The following is a 22,183-nucleotide window of genomic DNA, read 5'->3' as shown; positions in this document are numbered from 1 at the left end:
TCTGCGCCTCCCTCCTCCTCCTCCGGGGAGGCCCTTCCTGGCTCTCGGCCAAGGCTTGGCGGCTGCCACTCACTCACTCGCTCGCCCACCTGTCCCTCCATCCCTGCACCCGGCCTCTCCCCCTCCGTCCCCGGCGCGGGGGCTGCCGGGATCCGTAGTCCCCTCGCCCTTGGGCTCCGCGCCCGCGCGGGGTGCGCGAACTACGTTTCCCAGCGTGGCCTGGTGGCCCGGGCGTTTTGTTTGAAGCGCTCTTCTCCCGGCCATGGAATGAGCGTGGCGGCGGCTGGGCGGGCAGGGGCTCTTCCACGCAGCCCCCGCGCAGCCTGCCTGTGCCCCCGCGGAGATCGGGCGGCAGGATGGAGCCAGGGGATCCCCGCAGAGGCGGAGCGGCAGAGGCTGCCCCCCAGGTAGGGCTGCGTCGGGGGGGGGGTTATTTTTGCAATGCTGCATCCGCGCCGGAGGGGACGCATCGGACCGCGGGGAGACCCCTTGGCGTGCGTGCAAGGCAATGCATGCGTGCAGGCGTTGCATGGAGTGCAGTGCAATGCAATGGCAACGCGGCGCCCTGCATGCATGCATGCAACTTCCACCGGCGCTCCGGACTTGGCAGGTGAGGGGGGTCCCCAGTGGGCGGCAGAGAGAGCCGGGAGGGCGAAGGGGAGCCGGGGGGGAGCAGCGCTGCTCCCCGAGCCTAGCCCGGGGGGAAACTTCGGCGTCGTTGCGCCGGGTGTTGGAAGCGGAGGCTGGCGGGGGCCCCTCACCTGCAAAACCTGGTCGCCTCTCATATATTTCGTGCATTGCATTCATCACCCGCTGTCTCCTCCAAGGAGCTCCCGGGGCGCGCGTGGTTCTCCCCGTGTTATCCTCGCAACAACAGCCCTGCGAGGTGGGTCAGGCGAGTGGCCCAAGGGAGCACCCAGGGATTGTCCTGGCCAGGTGGGGTGATTTGAACCCTGCTCTCTGCCCGGTCTTCGTCCTCATTTAGCCCCCACATGTGCATGACTGTGCATGACTGAGGTTTCCCCCCCTCGTCTTGGCTATGGTGTGAGTCTGTGCTGTTAATTAATGGGGTTCTGCCTTCGGAGAAGATGAGCCAGCCCTCAAGGAGGTGATTATGTAATTTGCTAGCAATTCATGTCCCTCCCGGCGTGACGCTGCGCGCTGACGTCACGGGGCTGTAATGGCGGTGTGCCTTGAGATTTTTTTCATGAAACAAGTGTGCCTTTGCCCAAAAAAGGTTGGGAAACACTGGTATAGTTGTCCGAGAACTTGGAATGGCTGCAGTTTCCTGTTGGTTGTTCCCTTAAAGGCAAACTGGCTGCTTTGCACTGTGAAGTTATGAGGAACGGCTAAGGGAGCTGGGCATGTTTAGCCTGGAGAAGAGGAGGCTAAGGGGTGATATGATAGCCATGTTCAAATATATAAAAGGATGTCACATAGAGGAGGGAGAAAGGTTGTTTTCTGCTGCTCCAGAGAAGCGGACACGAAGCAATGGATCCAAACTACAAGAAAGAAGATTCCACCTAAACATTAGGAAGAACTTCCTGACAGTAAGAGCTGTTTGACAGTGGAATTTGCTGCCAAGGAGTGTGGTGGAGTCTCCTACTTTGGAGGTCTTTAAGCAGAGGCTTGACAACCATATGTCAGGAGTGCTCTGATGGTGTTTCCTGCTTGGCAGGGGGTTGGACTCGATGGCCCTTGTGGTCTCTTCCAACTCTATGATTCTATGATATGGGAGCTCGACCTTCCCAATCCTATATTTTGGGCTGCATTTATTGAAAAGTGAGAGACAGGCACTCTGCACCCGCTTAGAGGTATTGCCACCACAGCCAACTCCTCCAAACATATAGGAGGGTTGAATCTCTCTCTTTCTCTCTGCCCCAAACAATATGCTTACATTTTTCATGCTGTTTTAAAAAGCAGATTCAAACCGGCAAATTTTATTTTGAAGGAGAAAGCATCTATGGGCCCTTAGTCCTGAACATAATTCTGATGCAGATGATTTCCTTGCGAAATAGAATTGGCCAGTTCAAGCATGGTTTTTAAACAGTATGACGAGCATAACCCGGAGAAGTAGTCCTCTTCCTTTTAGAAACCAAAGCCTGCTTGCTTCTGTTTACATCGTGAAAATGATGCTATTCACAGATTAACAATGCCTAGAGGGCCCTGGGGTTGCTCCAAGTTGGAATATATACTTCTTTTCTGTGATTCCAGAGTGCCTGAAGGCCAGACATTATTCTCCTATCCCCAAACAGTGTGTGGCTCTGTCTTGCGGTCTGTTCCCCATCAGCTGAGCTAATGGGGTTTGGACTCACAAGGCTTGTTGTAAATGGGTTGTGATTCGATCACCCGGAGCCAGTGTGGCGTTTTGATTAGTCCCCCTCCCCAAACCCCTTTCCTCCTTTGCCGGTCTAGGAGATAAACATTAACCATGACTTTAATTTCTCCGCAAACACCTCTGCTGCCAACTCCACTTGCCCACTCGCCCTTAATACACAGTGTAGGAGGATTTTAGCCGCCAAGCTTCAAGGGATAAAGAGCAAGTCTCAGCAGAAGCCTCTCCCACAATCCTTGTTTTGTCTCTGCTGCTGCCGGGGAGCCAATTTGTTAAACAATCCAGTTGCCTCGTCGTGGAAGAAGAAAAGTCTGTATGTGCGTCTCGCTTGGGTGAGGGGTGCCTGGTTCGCTGGAATGAGCTTTCTTTTATCAATACTGTGCTTCCTGCGTTCAATTTGGGCAGGGTGTCTTGGAGTGAAAGACCTGCCACAGCTACTGCTGGGCCTCACGTTACTATTGATCAAGGGGATCAATAGGAGAGAGTCTGTCTGACTCCATTTGACTCGCTGCTTTCCGGTATTTGCAGTACAATGGTGTTGCCACCATTACTGCCAGGGCAGCCTGTAACGTCACGCAGAACAGTTCCGTCTCTCGTGAAGGACTCTGGGAGGAGTGGGTACATTCTCTCTCCCAATGGACACACTTTGGGTAATCAATCTGCAATGAGTGTCTACTTTTGAGACTGAAACCAGTTTCTTAAGAATTGCTGTTGAACATGTTTAACATAAAATGCAAGCACTCTGTCTCATGCAAGGTGTGACCGGAAAGTTTGGTGGTCACAGAAATCAGACAGCGAGAAATATTCGAACATACATACCTTAGGTAAAGGTAAAGGGACCCCTGACCATTAGGTCCGGTTGCGGACGACTCTGGGGTTGTGGCGCTCATCTTGCTTTATTGGCCGAGGGAGCCGGCGTACAGCTTCCGGGTCATGTGGCCAGCATGACTAAGCCGCTTCTGGCGAACCAGAGCAGCGCACGGAAACGCCATTTACCTTCCCGCTGGAGCAGTACCTATTTATCTATTTGCACTTTGACGTGCTTTCAAACTGCTAGGTTGGCAGGAGCAGGGACCGAGCAACGGGCGCTCACCCCGTTGCGGGGATTCGAACTCCCGACCTTCTGATCGGCAAATGCACCGTTGACAATGTTCGTAGAAACGTTAGAAACTTCTGGAGAAGTCCTCTTTTTGTACTGCTTTCGGTTCCCTCGTCACAGCAGCTTGGACGTGTGAAATGTTGGGAGATCTGTGCCCTTTCAGTGCAGATTTCAGTTTTGGAAAAAGAAGGAAATCTGGTGGGGCCAGATCGGGAGAATATGGAGGGTGGGACAACTCAGTAACCTCAGTAATGATTTCACGCCGAATATGCAATTCTTCCGCCACCATTTGGATGCACAAATGGCGATCCCGCATTAGTAACTCACGACATTTGCCGCTGTTCTGCTCGTTGATGGTCTGCCAGACTGAGGGTCATCTTCGATGGTTTGCAGCCCTTCACGGAAATGCTTAAACCACTCATACACTGTCTTTCGAGTTACAGCTTCATCTCCACACACAATTGTGAGCATTTTGTGGGTTTCCAATGCCGATTGTATGTTCAAATATTTCCCGCTGTCCGTTTTCTGTGACCATTCACTGAACTTTCCAGTCACACCTTGTAGAATCATAGAATTGCAATTGGGAGGCATCCTAAGTGATATCTAGTCCAACCTCTGCAATGCAAGAATCTCAACTAAAGCATCCATGACAGATGACTGTCCAACCTCTGCTTAAAACCCTCCAAGGAAGGAGAGTTCACCACCTCTCAAAAGAGTCCACTCCACTGTCAAACAGCTCCTATTCTCAGAAAGTCCTTCCTAACGTTTAGTCAGAATCTCTTTTCTTGTAACTTGAAGCCATTGGTTCGATTCCTACCCTCCAGAGCAGGAGAAAACAAGCTTTTTCCACCTTCCATGTGACAGCCCTTGAGATATTTGAAGGTGGCTATCATATCTCCTCTCAGACTCCTCTTTTCCAGGCCAAACATACCCAAGCTCCTTCAACCGTTCCTCATAAGGCTTGGTTTCCAGACCCTTGATCATCTTGTAACTTGATGCCATTGGTTCAGGTCCTACCCTCCAGAGCACTGAATACAATACAGCTGCCCATTGCTACAACTGGGGCAGTTACTAGAAGATGGCTTTTGGAATGGAATAATTCAGTGCTATGATGCTCCTGGGGTCTTACAGACAGTTGCTATGTAAGCCAAATCAAATGGTTTTACCCCAAGATTACCACTGTGACTCAACTTACCATGGAAACATCCAAAGAAAGCAGTAGCAGCCATCTACTAAATTATAGCGGCACACTAGGATCTTAGGCAGGGGTCAGCAAACCTTTTCAGCAGGGGGTCAGTCCACTGTCCCTCAGACCTTGTGGGGGGCTAGACTACATATATATTTAAAAAATGAACAAATTCCTATGCCCCACAAATAACCCAGATATGTATTTTAAATAAAAGGACACATTCTACTCATGTAAAAACACACTGATTCCCGGACCGTCTGTGGGCCGGATTTAGAAGGCGATTGTGATGGCCTGGGATTCCGATTCGGAGGATGAAATAGAGGAATCCCAGCCTGCACAGGAGTCCCCGCCTCCAGGGCCGGCTGAACTGGGGCAAGGCCTAGATGCTGAGGAGCCTGCACCTGTGGCAGTGCATCAGGAGCTGGCCCCAGGTGAAGCCCTTCTGGCCCCAGAGGGGCTTGATGACTCAGTGGCCACAGGTGAGCCTCCTCCAGGGCCCAGTAACCCTTCGGCCTCTCCTGATCTGCAGAGGCTTAGGGCAGAGAGGCGAAGGGAGCTGGTTGCCCCCAGGAGGAGTGCTCGCCTTAAGGCCAGAGGAGGCAGGGCTCCTGGGGGTCGGGACCGCCCCTGACCTTAGAAGAGGATAAAAGCCCAGTCAGGCCGGCCCCAGGTTGCGGGAGCAACGTCGTTGTTGGCTACGGACCTTCCTGTGTTCTTGATCCCTGCTCGGCTTCCTGTTCCTGACTATCCAGTACTCCTGTTCCCTGCTCGGCCTCCTGTTCCCGACCATCCGGCATTCCTGTTACCTGCTCAGCCTTCTGTTCCAGCGTTCCTGTTCCCCGCCCGGCTCTTTGCATCGGACCTCGCCCCTCTTCGTGTGGACTCTGCTACACTCACGGTACCTTACCCCCGGGGCCAGCACAGCGATTGGGCTGGATCTGACCCCTGGGCCCTAGTTTGCCTAACCATGGATTAATATGTACCTGACCAGTAGCTTGGCTGAGCAGCCCAAGGAAATGATGCAAAGTGATATCTATTGGTTCAGATTCTACCCAGATCATGACATGTTAGATGATGGAATTAACAAAGCAGGTTTCTTTTTTTAAAAAAAAACAAGAGCATACAGAATGTAGCACTGCAGTTCCAGCACCTAAAGCATACATCTAAAACTTCCCTTGCCCTGTAATGGGTAGGCAACGCTTATTTATTTTCTGTGACTGCAAATATTTAGCTATGCTGATGTAACTGGACTGCCCCATTAGGACGTCTAGGTGAAGTGTACTCAGAATTTCCTTTTCTTTAGAAGAACATTCGGAGATTTACGCTCATGGGCTCCATGAACTCCAAGTGTCCTTGTTTATCAAGGACAATATACCTATTTTCTAGATCCAGTCCCTGTGCCTGATAAATTGCTGTCCCTATTTTTGCCTTTCAGGGATGCTTTCTTAAATGTTTTTGATGCAAGTTGCTGGAGTTGTCATTTTTTTCAAGCAGAAAAAGCCAACCTTTGAGGCTGTGATCCTATGCACATTTACTGGGGAGAAAGCCCCATAGAACTTAAAGGGACCTAGGTAAAGGTAAAAAAGGTCAAGGATCCCTGGACGGTCAAATCCAGTCAAAGGTGACTATGGGGTTGCGGCGCTAATCTCGCTTTCAGGCCGAGGGAGCCGGCGTTTGTCTATAGACAGCTTTCCAATTCATGTGGCCAGTATGACGAAACCACTACTGGTGCAACGGGACACCGTGATGGAAGCCAGAGCGCACGAAAATGCCATTTACCTTTCTGCCGGAGTGGTACCTATTTATCTACTTGCACTGGCGTGCTTTCAAACTGCTAGGTTGGCAGGAGCTGGGACAGTGCAACGGGAGCTCACCCTGTTGCGGGGATTTGAACCGCCGACCTTTTGATTGGCAAGGCCAAGAAGCTCAGTGGTTTAGACCACAGTGCCACCCGCGTCCCTTGGAATGGGACATTTCTCTAAGTAAATGTCCATAGGGTTGCAGTGTGAATGGGGGTGGCTGGGGTTGCATCCTGTCTCCAGCACACCTGAAGGAAAATGCACAAGAACAAATATTAAACCACCATGCAGTGCCCAGCCTGCCATTTCCCCCCTATTTTTTTAATTCATTTTATAACACAAATAAAAAACACAAACAGAAAAGACAAACAATACAAACAATTCTTGTCATATCCTTATTTTTTCTAAGCATTGTTAAATGGGCTTCCCCAAGTCCCCCCTATCTGATTTTCATTTTACTTCATCTTTAGTAGTTTACATATATCATAATTTCTAACCATCTTTTTTTTCACACTTACTTTAACCATAACAAACTTTTTATCACTTATAAAATCCACTATCTTCTATTTCTAACCCTACAGCCTATATCCACTTCCAAAGCTATTCTAAGATTTGAATATTAACATATTTTTTCAAATATTCCTTACCTTAAACTTCTTCCAGTCTTCTTCCACTGTCTCTTCTCTCTGGTCTCGGAGTCTTCCGGTCAGTTCTGCAAGTTCCATATAGTCCATCATCTTCATCTGCCATTCTTCGATAGTTGGTAAATCTTGTTTCTTCCAATTCTTCGTTAACAATATTCTCGCAGCTGTTGTGGCATACAGAAAACAAGTAACATCCTTTTTGGGGATTTCACCCCCCCCCCCACTATACCAAGTAAAAAGGCTTCTGGTTTTTTAATAAATGTGTTTTTCAACACTTTTTTCAATTCCTTATAAATCCTTTCCCAGAAGTCTTTTACCTTGGGGCATGTCCACCACATGTGGTAAAAGGTTCCTTCTTTTTCTTTACATTTCCAGCATTTATTATCGTGAGTATGATACATTTTTGCTAACTTCACTGGTGTTAAATACCGTCTATACATCATTTTCATCAACTTTTCTCTTAATACATTACAGTGGTACCTCAGGTTAAGGACTTAATTCGTCCCAGAGGTCTGTACTTAACCTGAAACTGTTCTTAACCTGAAGCACCACTTTAGCTAATTGGGCATCCTGCTGCTGCCGCGCTGCCGGAGCATGATTTCTGTTTTCATCCTGAAGCAAAGTTCTAAACCTGAAGCACTATTTCTGGGTTAGCGGAGTCTGTGACCTGAAGCGTATGTAACCTGAGGTACCACTGTACAAGCTGTAAATTTGATTCTTTTTTTCCACAGTTTCTCCCAATCCACCATCATGATATTGTGCCCCACATCCCTGGCCCATTCAATCATTACAGATTTCACTTGTTCATCTTTCGTATACCATTCCAGCTATAATTTATACATTTTAGATAGGTTTTTTTTTGTTTTTGTATCTAATAATTCCATTTCCAGTTTGGATTTCGCTGTTTGAAAACCGATTTTCCTATCCATTTTGAACACTTCATTTTTCTGTATGCACTGGAACCTGCCATTTTACAGCTGCAGTTGCATAGATATGTTTTGCATTGTTGATAACAAAAGTGGAGGCAGTAGAACAATTCCCTCTTTTTGGTATGCCTTTAACCAAAAGAACCATCACCCTCTTGGGTGCAAGACAGACTATTATGGAGCAAATGGATTTGGGGACTGCTAGGCTGTCACTGTTTATGGGTGGGATTCAATCACATGCCACCAAATTCAGGAGGTACAATTAAAGATGATTTGGCAGCCTTGCACAGCAAGCCTGCTTCGCCACCCCAAATTGGACTTTTGTGGGTTTTTTAGTTTTTTTAAAAAATATATTTTGTCAGCAATACAATTATTCACATATTGATAATAAACAATACGTACCAATTGCTGCTGCATGTTATAATAAACCCATACCTTCTTTTCTCTGTTTATTCTCAATATCCCTTTTACTGCTGAATTTACTCTAAATCTACTAGTGATCTAACCTGTTTACAATAATTCTTCATATAGTCTACAAACATTTTCCAGTCCTCCTCAAAGGCTGCTTCTTCTTGGTCTCTAATTCTACTGGTTGGGCTTGCTAATTCTGCATACTCCATCCATTTCGACTGCCACTCCTCTTTCATGGGAACTGCCTACTCCTGCCATTTTTGAGCATATAGAATTTGGGTTGCAGTTGTTGTTGTTTAGTCATTTAGTCGTGTCTGACTCTTCGTGACCCCATGGACCAGAGCACACCAGGCACTCCTGTCTTCCACTGCCTCCCGCAGTTTGGTCAAACTCATGATGGTAGTTTCGAGAACACTGTCCAACCATCTCGTCCTCTGTCGTCCCCTTCTCCTTGTGCCCTCCATCTTTCCCAACATCAGGGTCTTTTCCAGGGAGTCTTCTCTTCTCATGAGGTGGCCAAAGTATTGGTCAGGCTGCAGTAGTTGCATACAAAAACTAATTCCTTTGGTTCTTTAATACATCTGACTCAATTATTCCTAGAAAACTCTGTGACACAGAAATTGATAGGAAAATGCACTGGAAAGTTGTTTAGCTATACTGAAGCTTTTGGGTAAAAGAGTATTGGGAAATAATTCATAATGAATTGAAAAAAAAGTTTAAAAGCACTTTTCCAAGTGCTTTTTAGCCTGCAGACCTAACATATAGAATAGAAGAACAAGAAGAACATACGTTTAGAGAAGATTGGAAAATGTTTATTGAATATATGGGGGGAAATTGTGTACACTGGAAAATGTTGGCAGCATTAAGATAAATTCAACAGGGTAAATAAGTTTTGATGGGAGTAATAATAGAATACCGAATGGTTTAGTTTATGTAAAATATGCAGGGATTTATGGTATGCAAAATGAACCATGGAAAGAAAAGAAGGGAAGTCACTGATAACTTAAGGATCTAAATTGTATCTAAATTGTAAAACGGATAGGCAAACGCCACACGGGTCTTTGGGGGTAGCAGGTTTGTTGCACAAGACCTCTCAGTCCACTATAATTGCTCCAGCTGAATTTGCAGGTATGCGGTTGTATCCCATCTGCAAATAGTAACATCCTGGAAGCACCAAAGCAGAGCAATAGGGCACACATGCGCACACACACACACACACACACGGAACAAAATAAAGAAACAAAAATGGTCTCATCTGAGTACAAGCATCTGGCAATAGCCAAAAGCAGCCAGGGTGACAATGGGAGTACAAGGACGAAATAAGTCCTTGCCAACACCCAGCTATCCTTGGGCAGGTTGGTGGGGTTAATGTGAGATTTCAAGCCCTGCAATATTTGTTGCTTTGTGGTAAATGGAGTAATAATTCCATCTGGGATGGTTTTACAATTCAGCAAAGGCCACTTGGGGGCTAGGATGATTCCCACTCGCGCCTTCTGCAGACGCCACCAGCAAACGACACACTACATGCACATTAAATCAAGACTGATCCTCAGCAGTGCAGACAAAACCCTGAGAAAAAGAGTGCGCACAGCTCAGTCTCATTCTTCCTCTCTGTTTCTTCTTCGCTCTGTGTGTCCTTTTCCACTTATGCAAACACAAACCCCACCTCTTCCTCCTGCTGTTCCCCCAAACAGGGGGACTTGCAGGACTTCACCTTTCTTGCGGTTTCTTGAGTACTATCAGAAAAGCATCCTCTTGCACTTTTTCTCTTCGGCTTCCTTCCCCCCCTCCATTTGGTCCAATATCTGTGGTATTTCAAAGCTTTAACAACAACAAAACTATTAGAAGACAAGCTTAAACACTGACTGTACTGCCAGGGATTCTTAGACGCTCTCCCTAGAGCCCTATGTAGAAATCACGGTTCGCTTGCCCCCATGTACTGCAAGGTATTATATGAGCTGGGAAATAGAATCGTTGCTTTTCGACGATATGGGAGAGCTTGGCAAGATAAGGGGAAGATATTGGCCTAAGATTCCTCAGGGCCAAATCCATGAAACCATTTGAGCGTCGGGCTAGAAGCTCACATTCCAGAGTCTGTCATTCACTCTGTATGGCCAGCCTACTACTACTACTACTACTACTACTACTACTACTACCCCGCCCATCTGGCTAGGTTGCCCCAGCCACTCTGGGCAGCTCCCACAGAATATTAAAAACATGATAAAACATCAAACATTAAAAACTTTCCTAAACAGGGCTGCCTTCACATGTCTTCTAAAAGTCAGATAGTTGTTTATTTCCATAACATCTGATGGGAGGGCATTCCACAGGACAGGTGCCACTACCGAGAAGGCCCTCTGCCTGGTTCCCTCACTTCTCACAGACAGGGAACCACCCGAAGGCCCTTGGAGCTGGACCCCAATGTCCAGGCTGAACAATGTGGGTGGAGACGCTCCTTCAGGTATACTGGGCCGAGGCCGTTTAGGGCTTTGAATGTGCACATGTGTTGGGGGTGTTAACGGAAAAATCCGAGGGCTCCCTTGGACAAAAACAAAGGCACCAACCAGGATAACCTGGAGCAAAACAGCAGCCTGTAGGCTTGGCCTTTATTGAACTGTTGCAACAGGGTGCTCCCCTCACTTGCAGGAGAGAGGAAAGACACAGAAAAAATGAAAAAATTCCTTCCAGTAGCACCTTAAAGACCAACTAAGTTAGTTCTTGGTATGAGCTTTCGTGTGCATGCACACTTCTTCAGAAAAAATGGTGTGTAAGGTCTTATAAAGACTTTTGAAATTCCCATCCTATAGATCAAGACCACCCCCAGAAACATCATACATACATCACAGAAAGGAGGGGTTGAGGGAGGAGTTGTGGTGGTAACCTGAGTGTCCTGTTACCTGGCTGGTTTCCCCTTTCCCCCTCCCCATGAGTACTTTCCAGGTGACAGAGGGGAGTTTGCAGTTTCCTGCCCCCAGAGGGAAGAGCTGATTATCGTCCTTTGTTCCAGTCTGTGCTGAATCCACTCCCATATGCAAGTTCTTTGTGATCTTGATGGTCTTCTGTCTAGGACCATAAGGGTTGGCATAGCAACTGGGCAGGGCTCCTGTGGATGTGCTGGTATGCTGAAGGGATTATGGCTGCCCTGTATCAAACCTTCCCCATTTTGTAGTCCTTCCTTCATGGAGTAAAATAAAAGTGGAACAGTGCAAATCCGATGTATGGTTGATTTTCTATGAATTTAAAACAGAAGCGTAGCATATGTAGTGTGTGAGTGTGAGTGTGTGTGAAGTTTGTACAAACTGTATGATTGGGGGGGGGGTTCCTGCTACAGGGGAGAGTGCATGGTCAGAATCAGGACCTGCCATCTTTCGATAGCTCCCAGGGCCTTGCATGGCACCTCTTTTTAATTCTCCCCTCCCCACCTGCATACCCTCCAACATTTTCCCAATGAAAATAGAGACACCCTAAGGAAAAGCAGAGGGGCGCGGGTGGTGCTGTGGGTTAAACCACAGAGCCTAGGACTTGCCGATCAGAAGGTCGGCAGTTTGAATCCCCGCGACGGGGTGAGCTCCCGTTGATCGGTCCCTGCTCCTGCCAACCTAGCAGTTCAAAAGCACACCAGTGCAAGTAGATAAATAGGTACCGCTCCGGCGGGAAGGTAAACGGCGTTTCCATGCACTGCTCTGGTTCGCCAGAAGCGGCATGGTAATGCTGGCCACATGACCCGGAAGCTGTACGCCAGCTCCCTCGGCCAATAAAGCGAGATGAGCGCCGCAACCCCAGAGTCTGCCATGACTGTACCTAATGGTCAGGGGTCCCTTTACCTTTAAGGAAAAGCAGGGCATTGTGGGATCAAATCAGAAGCCAGGATGGCTTCTGTAAGATTGGGACTGTCCCTGGAAAATAGGGATACTTGGAGGGTCTTCACCCAGCTCACTACTCCAAGCAGCAGTAGACAGCTGTCACAATGCCTAAATGTTTGAAGCTATATTGCATGCAATGGTATTTAGTATAATAGCAAGCAATACAATAATACTTAATTATCTTTAATAGTTGACTCGCAATGAGATTAGTCCCTGACTGGCTGTGATGCAACGACAGGGAAAGTGGCTACATGCTTCGTTGGAACACATTGGCAAAACATGTCTTATTAGATCCTCCGGCCGACTCCCGTTTTTAATTGGCTTTGATTAACCATATGTGCCAGGCCTCTGTGTTTTGCTTTCATTCGGGACTTTTCCAGACAATTTCTTTAATTCGCAAGAAAGAAAGAAAAGGGGGGAAAGAAAGTGTTGTTCAAAGTGATCCAATTGCTATTGCCTGAGATCACAGAACCATCAAATTGTAGTGTTGGAAAGGACCCCGTGGGTCATCTAGTCCAACCCCCTGCAGTGCAGGAATCTTTTGCCCAAGGTGGGGCTTGAACCCACAACCCTGGAATCATGAGTCTCATCCTCTACCAACTGAGCTAATGTGGATGACTCCCAAACAAGGGCAACCTTAAGGCATAGCTGTCACCTTTCCCTTTTCTTGTGAGGAATCCTATTCGGAATAAGTGAATTTCCCTTTTAAAAAGGGAAACGTTGACAGCTATGCCTTCACCTGGTACGCAGGCTAAGACCCTACCTGCCCGCAGACTGTCTCGCCAGAGTGGTGCATGCTCTAGGTCTATGGAGCCTTAAGGTCCATAAATAGCAACACCCTAGTGGTCCCAGGCCCTAAGGAAGTTAGATTAGCCTCAACCAGAGCCAGGGCCTTTTCAACACTGGCCCCAACTTGGTGGAACGCTCTGTCTCATGAGACCAGGGCCCTGCAGGATCTGATTTCTTTCCGCAGGGCCTGTAAGACAGAGTTGTTCCGCCTGGCCTTTGGCTTGGAGCCAGTTTGAATCCCTCCCTCTCTTTCTTTTTTCCTTTCCTTCTCCTCCTGCGATGAGGCTACATTTTAATATTTTAATGTTTCAATATTTTAATGTTGTATTTTAATTTTGTTTTTAAGTTGTAATCATTCAACTTGTTTTTATTATTGCTTGTAAGCCGCTCTGAGCCCGCTGTTGGCTGGGGAGGGCGGGGTATAAATAATAATAATAATAATAATAATAATTATTATTATTATTATTATTAATCTCCCGCTTGGACTACTGCAATGCGCTCTATGTGGGGCTACCTTTGAAGGTGACCCGGAAACTACGACTAATCCAGAATGCGGCAGCTAGCAAGGATTAAGGCCTTCTGGGAAATGATATATAATGAACTGAAAAAGGTATTTAAGTATACCTTCCTGAAGAAACCAGAGGCCTTTCTCCTGGGCATTGTTGGCCAATTGGTGCCAAAGAAGGACAGAACTTTTTTTATGTATGCTACTACAGCAGCAAGAATACTCATTGCAAAGTATTGGAAGACACAAGATTTACCCACTCTGGAAGAATGGCAGATGAAGGTGATCGACTATATGGAATCGGCAGAAATGACTGGCAGAATCCGAGACCAGGGAGAAGAGTTGGTGAAAGAAGCCTGGAAGAAATTTAACGACTATTTGCAGAAATACTGTAAAATTAATGAATGTTAAAGGGATGTTGGACTGAAAATAAGCAGTATTGGTAAAAAGATTAGTAGGAATATGTAAATATGGATTGATAATGGTTGGAAATACATGGTTATAAATAGGTTAAGATATTAAGTAAAGATAAATGATAGAGGGTAAGGATTTGCTGAATTAAATATTTGAACTGGAATACAAAAAGGGGGGGTGAGGAGGTCAGGAAACAAGTAACTGAAATATAAGATATTTATAAATATAAGATATTTAATATAAGATATTTAATATAAGATATTTATATAATACAATATAAGATATTTATATGAAATATAAGATATTTACTGAAATATAAGATATGTGAGGAGGTCAGGAAACAAGTAACTGAAATATAAGATATGAAAATATTGATTCTTTTTTTCTTTTTTCTTTTTTAACTTTCTTTTTACTTTTTATGCATTTTGTTCTTGTACTTTTGTATCTCTTTTTCTTTTAGTATTGTTATTCTGTTCCATTTTTTATTCTTAATTCTGTAACTTTTTATTGTTTGTAAAACTCTAATAAATATTTTTTTAAAAAAAAACAAACAGAATGCGGCAGCTAGACTGGTGACTGGGAGTGGCCGCAGGGACCACATAACACCGCTCCTGAAAGACCTACATTGGCTCCCAGTATGTTTCTGAGCACAATTCAAAATGTTGGTGCTGACCTTTAAAGCCCTAAACGGCCTCGGTCCTGTATACCTGAAGGAGCGTCTCCCCATCTTTCAGCTTGGACATTGAGGTCCAGCTCCGAGGGCCTTCTGGCGGTTCCCTCATTGTGAGAAGCAAAGCTACAGGGAACTAGACAGAGGGCCTTCTCGGTAGTGGCGCCCGCCCTGTGGAACGCCCTCCCTTCAGATGTGAAGGAAATAAGCAGCTATCCTATCTTTAAAAGACATCTGAAGGCAGCCCTGTTTAGGGAAGTTTTTAATATTTAATGCTGTATTGTTTTTAATACTTGATTGGGAGCTGGGGAGGCTCAGCCAGATGGGCGGGGTATAAATTATTATTATTATTATTATTATTATTATTATTATTATTATTATTATTATTATTATGTCAAAACAGGCTGTTCTCCTGCTGAAGCAAATCTACCCTCACTATCCAGGGCACTGACCTGGGGGTTTGTGCGAGCCTAACTCTAACCAGGGGGCAGCAGGAAGGGCTCTTTCTTCTCCTTCTCCTTCTCCTTCTCCTTCTCCTTCTCCTTCTCCTTCTCCTTCTCCTTCTCCTTCATTTTAAAGAGGTGGTTACCTGGTTACCTGGTAAAGTCCAGGGAAAAGAAATGAGATTTGAAATGATGAATAATAGGCAATTATGGTTTGCATGCATGCATGGAACTGGTCCATTGAATTAATTCTGCATCTGCCACCACCCACCCACAGGTTGGCTAGCAAAGGGGGGGGGACGCATCTGTTCCTTAGCCGAGGATGGATAGGTACCAATTTACACTTAAAAGTCTGTGCATGACATAGCCCTGTTCCGGGGGGGGGGGCGGGGGGGGGGCGGGATGGGACTGCAACAGTGGCTGGATCTGACACAGGATTGTTCCAGATGTTGATTGAACCGCAATAAAGGGGTTCCCCCTCCTCTTTTCGAGGGGAGCAGCCTCATTCCAGTTAAAATAACTGCGCAACTTCACCACCCATCCACTCACACTGACGCTGCGGTCCTGGCATGTTACTGGCCAAGCATGAAACCAGCAAAAGGGATTTGCCTTTTCCCGCGGAGCACTCAAATGATTATAAACATCGGCACGGAATCAAGTCAAAACTGGCTCTTAAAAAAAGAGGAAACCTTCCTAGATCTATGGGGATTAGCGCAGGCTGGGATGCTCGCTTGGCTGCGCTGGGCCTGTCGCTGCGGTCGTCAGTTGGGTGGCTCCTGGCTAAGCAGCATTGGGGCTCATTAACACAGGATTTTCCTCACCTCTGGCTAAGCACAAGCCTTTCTAATAGCCCCTTGGGTTAAGCTTCCAGACATCCAATAAAGCGCTTCTCACTTGCGGCTCAGAAGAAGCGGTACCGTCCTCTGTCTGGAAGGGAAATAGCTCAGCTGGAAGAGTCATCCAGCACTGAGCCCTTCTTGATCTACAAAGGTAGTCACAGTAGGCTGTTGTGGAAAACAAAGACTCTTATTGTTGTTGTTTTCTATAATTCTTATCTTATTAAATTTTCTGTTTTCCGTTTTGGAATATTCATTTAAGCAACCTAAAAATACCAGTGACTTCCCTTCTTCCCTTTCCGTGGTTCATTTTGCATAATATAAATCCCTGCATGTTCTCTATGAACTAAAGCATTCAGTATTCCATGATTACATCCATCAAAAACTTATTTACACTGTTGAATTTACCTTAATGCTGCCAATGTTTTTGAATGGACACAATTCCCCCCCGAATAGTCAATAAACATTTCCCAATCTTCTTTAAACGTATGTTCTTCTTGTTCTCTTATTCTATATTCTTATTCAACATCTTTATCAATGACTTGGATGATGGACTCAAGGGCATCCTGATCAAATTTGCAGATGACACCAAACTGGGAGGGGTGGCTAACACCCCAGAGGACAGGATCACACTTCAAAACGACCTTGACAGATTAGAGAACTGGGCAAAAACAAACAAGATGAACTTTAACAGGGAGAAATGTAAAGTATTGCACTTGGGCAAAAAAACCGAGAGGCACAAATACAAGATGGGTGACACCTGGCTTGAGAGCAGTACATGTGAAAAGGATCTAGGAGTCTTGGTTGACCACAAACTTGACATGAGCCAACAGTGTGACGCGGCAGCTAAAAAAGCCAATGCAATTCTGGGCTGCATCAATAGGAGTATAGCATCTAGATCAAGGGAAGTAATAGTGCCACTGTATTCTGCTCTGGTCAGACCTCACCTGGAGTACTGTGTCCAGTTCTGGGCACCACAATTCAAGAAGGACACTGACAAACTGGAACGTGTCCAGAGGAGGGCAACCAAAATGGTCAAAGGCCTGGAAACGATGCCTTATGAGGAACGGCTAAGGGAGCTGGGCATGTTTAGCCTGGAGAAGAGGAGGTTAAGGGGTGATATGATAGCCATGTTCAAATATATAAAAGGATGTCACATAGAGGAGGGAGAAAGGTTGTTTTCTGCTGCTCCAGAGAAGCGGACACGGAGCAATGGATCCAAACTACAAGAAAGAAGATTCCACCTAAACATTAGGAAGAACTTCCTGATAGTAAGAGCTGTTCGACAGTGGAATTTGCTGCCAAGGAGTGTGGTGGAGTCTCCTACGTTGGAGGTCTTTAAGCAGAGGCTTGACAACCATATGTCAGGAGTGCTCTGATGGTGTTTCCTGCTTGGCAGGGGATTGGACTCGATGGCCCTTGTGGTCTCTTCCAACTCTATGATTCTATGATTCTATGATTCTATATGTTAGGTCCATAAGCTGCGTCTATTCCAGCAGTTTAAGTTGCCATTCTTCTTTAGATGGGACTCATTTTCCATTTTGGGGCTAACAAAACTTGAGCCGCATTAGTGGCATACATAAATAACCTTTTCTGACACCTGGAAATTTCTGTTTGAATTATCCCCAACAAAAAGGACTCTGGTTTTGTGTGTGTGTTTTTTTGAAAAGTGTTTTTAAACATTCTTTTTCAATTCATTATGAGTTATTTCCCAATACTCTTTTACCCTTCTACAGGTCTACCACACATGATAGAACGTACCATCAGTTTCATTGCATATCCAGCACTTATCTGATTCAGTCTTTTCCATCTTAACAAGTCTACTCAGAGTTAGATAGCATCTGCAAATCATTTTCAGGTTGTTCTCCTTTGAGGAATAACATGCTGTAAACTTCAGATCGCTCTTCCAAAGTTTTTCCTAGAAATTAAAATCTATATTATGTCCTATATCTATTGCCCAGTGTGTCATAGAGGCACAAAGACTCTTATTGTGCGGCACCTCAAAGAAGAATTGCATACCCTCCAAGCGTCCCGGTTTTCCATGGACAGTCCCAGAATTACGAAAGCCATCCTGGCTTCTGATTTGATCCCAGGATATCCCCATTTCCCCTGCCAGTGCTGTTCCTGCTGAGCTCGGGGAGGAGGGTGAACTGGCGCTTGTGTTCCAAGTTCTTAAATTGTAGGTGAACATATCAGACAACACAGCGATTCTTCAAACAGCTCTTGTTTTGTTTTTTTTTAAATATTTTTATTGGGTTTTCACATTTTATATAGACAAAAACAAAACACAGAACACCAAAACAAACATAAAAGACAACAAACATATATAATTCTGAAAATCTTATTTTCTAACCCTAGTCCTTGACTTCCCCCCACCCCCTCCCTTACATCCCTATTCCCAAATTTATGTCAGCAAGTTGGCATTTCCTTTTCCATCTTGATATTAATCCTTTTATAAAGAAAAGCAAAAATAAATTTTCCCTAAGTTGGACCCCAATTCTCTTCCCTCGATTTCTCATTTTTTCTTGAATAATTTTCTTATTAACTAAACCCCCTGGTCTTGAGTGTTGTTTGAATTTAAATACTTCCCTCCCTCCCATCCCCGATTTGCGTCCTTTCCCAAGACATGTCCAAAATAACAGTTTTTAGCCTGGGTTCCGCACGTCCGAGGCTCTCAAATCTCTTTCAGTCCCTCTCCGCCGGTTTTGTTGGTAGTCCTTTTTGTCGGTCATCGAGTCTCGAAAGAGTTCCTTCACAATCAATCCAATCAGTCCATAGTCTCTTCCCATATTTAGAAACAACTGCTGAAGAATTTCCACAAGGCCTGAGTCTTGATGATAGTCAAAATCAAAGTCTATGTGGAGGCCCCAATTGTACTTCTTTATTTCAAGTTCCTGAATTCCATAAACTCCCAGGGCCTCCACTTTCGTCTTCTGTATCTTTCGTAGGCTTAAAATGGATTTAATCCAATAGTCTCCTTGCTTGTGTTCTCCAGATGTCGGCTTCTGGTTAGTATTTTCCCACTTAACTTGTTCTCTTTCTTGTTTTGTCTTCTCCTCTTCTTTGTTTATTATTTCGAATTCAGCTGTGGGTTCTTTCTCACTCAGGTCCTCATTACATTCAGCAGAACTACTTGTTTCAGAATTCAAGGTCATCAGTTGTTTACTCATAGCTGTAGTCTGCTCCTGTAAGGTTCCCACCAGTGAAAACATCCTTTCGATTTCTCTCAGTATCTTTCCACCCACAGCCATTGTAATTCCACAGAATTCCCCCTAGAGGGAATCTGGTTACTTAATGTTCTTTTCTCCAACACTCCTCTGTCCTATTATTGTTTCTTTGTTTCCAACAATTTTAATTCAATTATAACTCCTTTTAATCCGGAGAGATCTTAAATAGCAATTTTTCCACTGTTAACAGTCCATTTGACAGCTTTGACAGCTGTCAAATTCTGCTCCTCTATACAGGCTCCAAAGCAGGTCGCTCCCGGGCCCGGGAGGGAGGGTTGTTTACAACAAAACAAAGACTCTTCCAACACTCCACTCTCCTGTTCAAATTTGCCTTTCCAAATCTTGGAAGTTACTGTCTTTTTGAAACTCACCCTTTACAGGGTAGGCACTCCAGCTTAGCTCTTATATCGTTGCTCTGGATCGTCTGCAAGGGGGGGGTGGAGACTTCCTTTTAGCACACCCCCCGGTCGTCTCAAATTCAGAAGGTAAAATTTTTAAAGTTCAGTTCCAGATTACTCACGGGTTCTTTTTTTTTTCAGTCCAAATTTCAAGGAAGGAAGTCAGCGCTCTCCAGTTATGGCTCGCGGCTTCGCTCAGCGGCGGTAGCGATCGACTCTCAGTGCCGCGCCGTCCCCCGTATCCCCTCCGTAGCCTTTAAAAAGGCTCTTCGCGAATCAGGGGGGGCGCTTAAGGCACCCGCCGAGTCTTCAGTCCGCAGGCTTCCGCGCCTGCGGTTTTTAAGGGTCCCCGTGTCGCCGGCACGGCAAAGACCCATCCACCGCTGAGCCGATTCTCTCCGGAGCTCGGAGGGAATCCGCCATTTCCAGATCGCGCCAACCCGGAAGTCTACAAACAGCTCTTGTTTATTCACAGGCCAGAACAGAACTGAACTGAAGGGTTCAGCCAGCCTGCTTATATAGAGCTCCACTACAACGCAACAGTAACCACTTTCTGTAACTAGCCAATCACTGAACGTCACTTTCAATCCCTTATTTGCATATGTGGACCTGAGTGAAAACTATCTACAGTATCCCCCTGCTGGCCCAGGGTGAGAACTTCAGTACATAACACAATGGACCATCTTGTTGCCTCTCCATGGCTTCTCCATGGCCGCTGCTGGCGACCTCCCTGTTAAGCAAATCAGTCTCTGAAGCTTAAACCAAGAAATAGTATTCTCTATGAAACTGAATATCAATATACGTATCAAGACTTTGAGATTAGACCACTGAAGAAGCCCGGAACACCACCTTGGGAGTGTGCTACCGCAAGCCCCAGTAAAAGGGCCCCATTGGGGGCAAACAGCGGCCTCTTGATTTCTTGGACTGCCAGGGCGAAACAGACGCAAAACGCTGGCACCCTGTCTCACTAGCATCTCTCGGTATTGTGAACAACACCGAACTTACCTTTTGTTGGTATCTTCATGAACTTACCTAAAAAGATAAAAAAAACAAAAGACTGAGCTGAGCACTTGAAAAATCTATTGAAATCAGGCATTGTAAGTTCATCTTAGGTTGGGTGGTTCGCAAGTCTCTGTGGCTTTGCATAAGGTTTTGTATTTTTCTCAGAAGATTGATAAATAATGTATAATCATTTTGGTAATTATTGTGTGTATAGTCATACCTCGGGATGAATACGCTTCAGCTTAAATATTTTCGGGTTGCGCTCCGCGGTGACCTGGAAGTAACGGAGCACATTACTTCAGGGTTTTGCTGCTTGCTCATGTGCAAATACTCAAAATGCTGTCATGCTCATGCACAGAAGCGGTGAAACGCGACCCGTGCATGTGCAGATGCGCAGTCGCGTTTTACGTTCGCTTCAGGATATGAACGGGGCTCTGGAATGGATCCCGTTCACATCCAGAGGTACCACTGTATATTAGTCGCCAATGTGTTGCATGAGTCATACTACAACCTCCCTGCTTTGGCAGCTCATAGCAGCTGTTGGAGAGCAGATGAAGAGGAGGCGAGGATTCTACTTCCAAGGTCCAGCCTTTTGTGACGCTCTGAGGGGCAGGCAGAGGGCAGGAAGAAAGGGGGAATAAAATGAAATAAAAGCAGGACTGGGGGTTTTCTCAGGACGGTGGAGGGCATGTGTGCTGTGTCCTGTTGGCAAAGTGGCATTGACACTTGCTCTTCTCCTGATAGGAACTGTTCTGCAGGGGTGGGGTTGTTATAAGAATTTTAAGGTCTTAAGGTAAAGGGACCCCTGACCGTTAGGTCCAGTCGTGACTGACTTTGGGGTTGTGGCGCTCATCTCACTTTATTGGCCGAGGGAGCCGGCGTACAGCTTCCGGGTCATGTGGCCAGCATGACTAAGCCGCTTCTGGTGAACCAGAGCAGCGCACGGAAACGCTGTTTACCTTCCCGCCGGAGCAGTACCTATTTATCTACTTGCACTTTGACGTGCTTTCGAGCTGCTAGGTTGGCAGGAGCAGGGACCGAGCAACGGGAGCTCACCCCATCGCGGGGATTCGAACCGCTGACCTTCTGATTGGCAAGTCCTAGGCTCTGTGGTTTAACCCACAGCACCACCCGTGCCCCTTTAAGGTCTTAGATATGCAATAAGTGTTCATAAATGTACCAAGCAAACATGTACATAAATATATAAACCACATGTCTGAAACCCCATAGAAAAAAAGTCCTGAACAAATTGACCTCAAATATTTCTCTCCAAAGTCAAAGTCGGACCCCCCCCCATTGTCTCTTTCCTCACAAATCCTGTCTTAAGGGCACATTTAAGATATGAATAGGGTGTGAGCCTGTGACCTGGCTCAGGAACTAAGTATTTATCATTACAAAAGACTGGCCAGGCTCCCCAGGCAATCTAATCAAGTGACCATTAAACGGGTAACCTGCCAGACAGGAGATAAAGAGCAACAGGAGATAAACAACAACAGGAGATAAACAACAACAGGAGATAAACAACACACTCAGATTTCTGTTGTAGACCGCCTCTGTGATGTAGGTATGATGTGTCTAGGGGGTGGTCTTGAGCTACACCCCTTCTGTGATGTATATATGATGTTTCCGGGGG

At 45.9% G+C, this 22,183-nt stretch overlaps 1 long non-coding RNA gene across 2 annotated transcripts in view; it reads right to left on the bottom strand.

The window, feature by feature from the left end:
- The window catches only part of LOC309526658, a 54,528-nt gene extending 36,382 nt beyond the window's left edge, over positions 1 to 18,146 (bottom strand). The window contains exons 1-4 of one of the 2 annotated variants that reach the window (XR_014216798.1): positions 17,685 to 18,146; positions 15,909 to 16,091; positions 15,097 to 15,241; positions 11,239 to 12,653 (exon numbers count right to left, since the gene is read on the bottom strand). This is a non-coding gene — a long non-coding RNA (uncharacterized lncRNA). Of the gene's footprint in view, positions 1 to 11,238; positions 12,654 to 15,096; positions 15,242 to 15,908; positions 16,434 to 17,684 lie in introns of those variants that run through there. The other variant, XR_014216799.1, reaches the window with a different exon arrangement.
- Between the last annotated feature and the right edge of the window lie 4,037 nt (positions 18,147 to 22,183).

The sequence above is a fragment of the Podarcis vaucheri genome (assembly GCF_965113315.1).
Source record: "Podarcis vaucheri genome assembly, chromosome: 2".
NCBI lineage: Eukaryota > Metazoa > Chordata > Lepidosauria > Squamata > Lacertidae > Podarcis > Podarcis vaucheri.
Note: the sequence above shows the minus strand (reverse complement) of the source record. Positions and strands in the feature narration are given on the sequence as shown.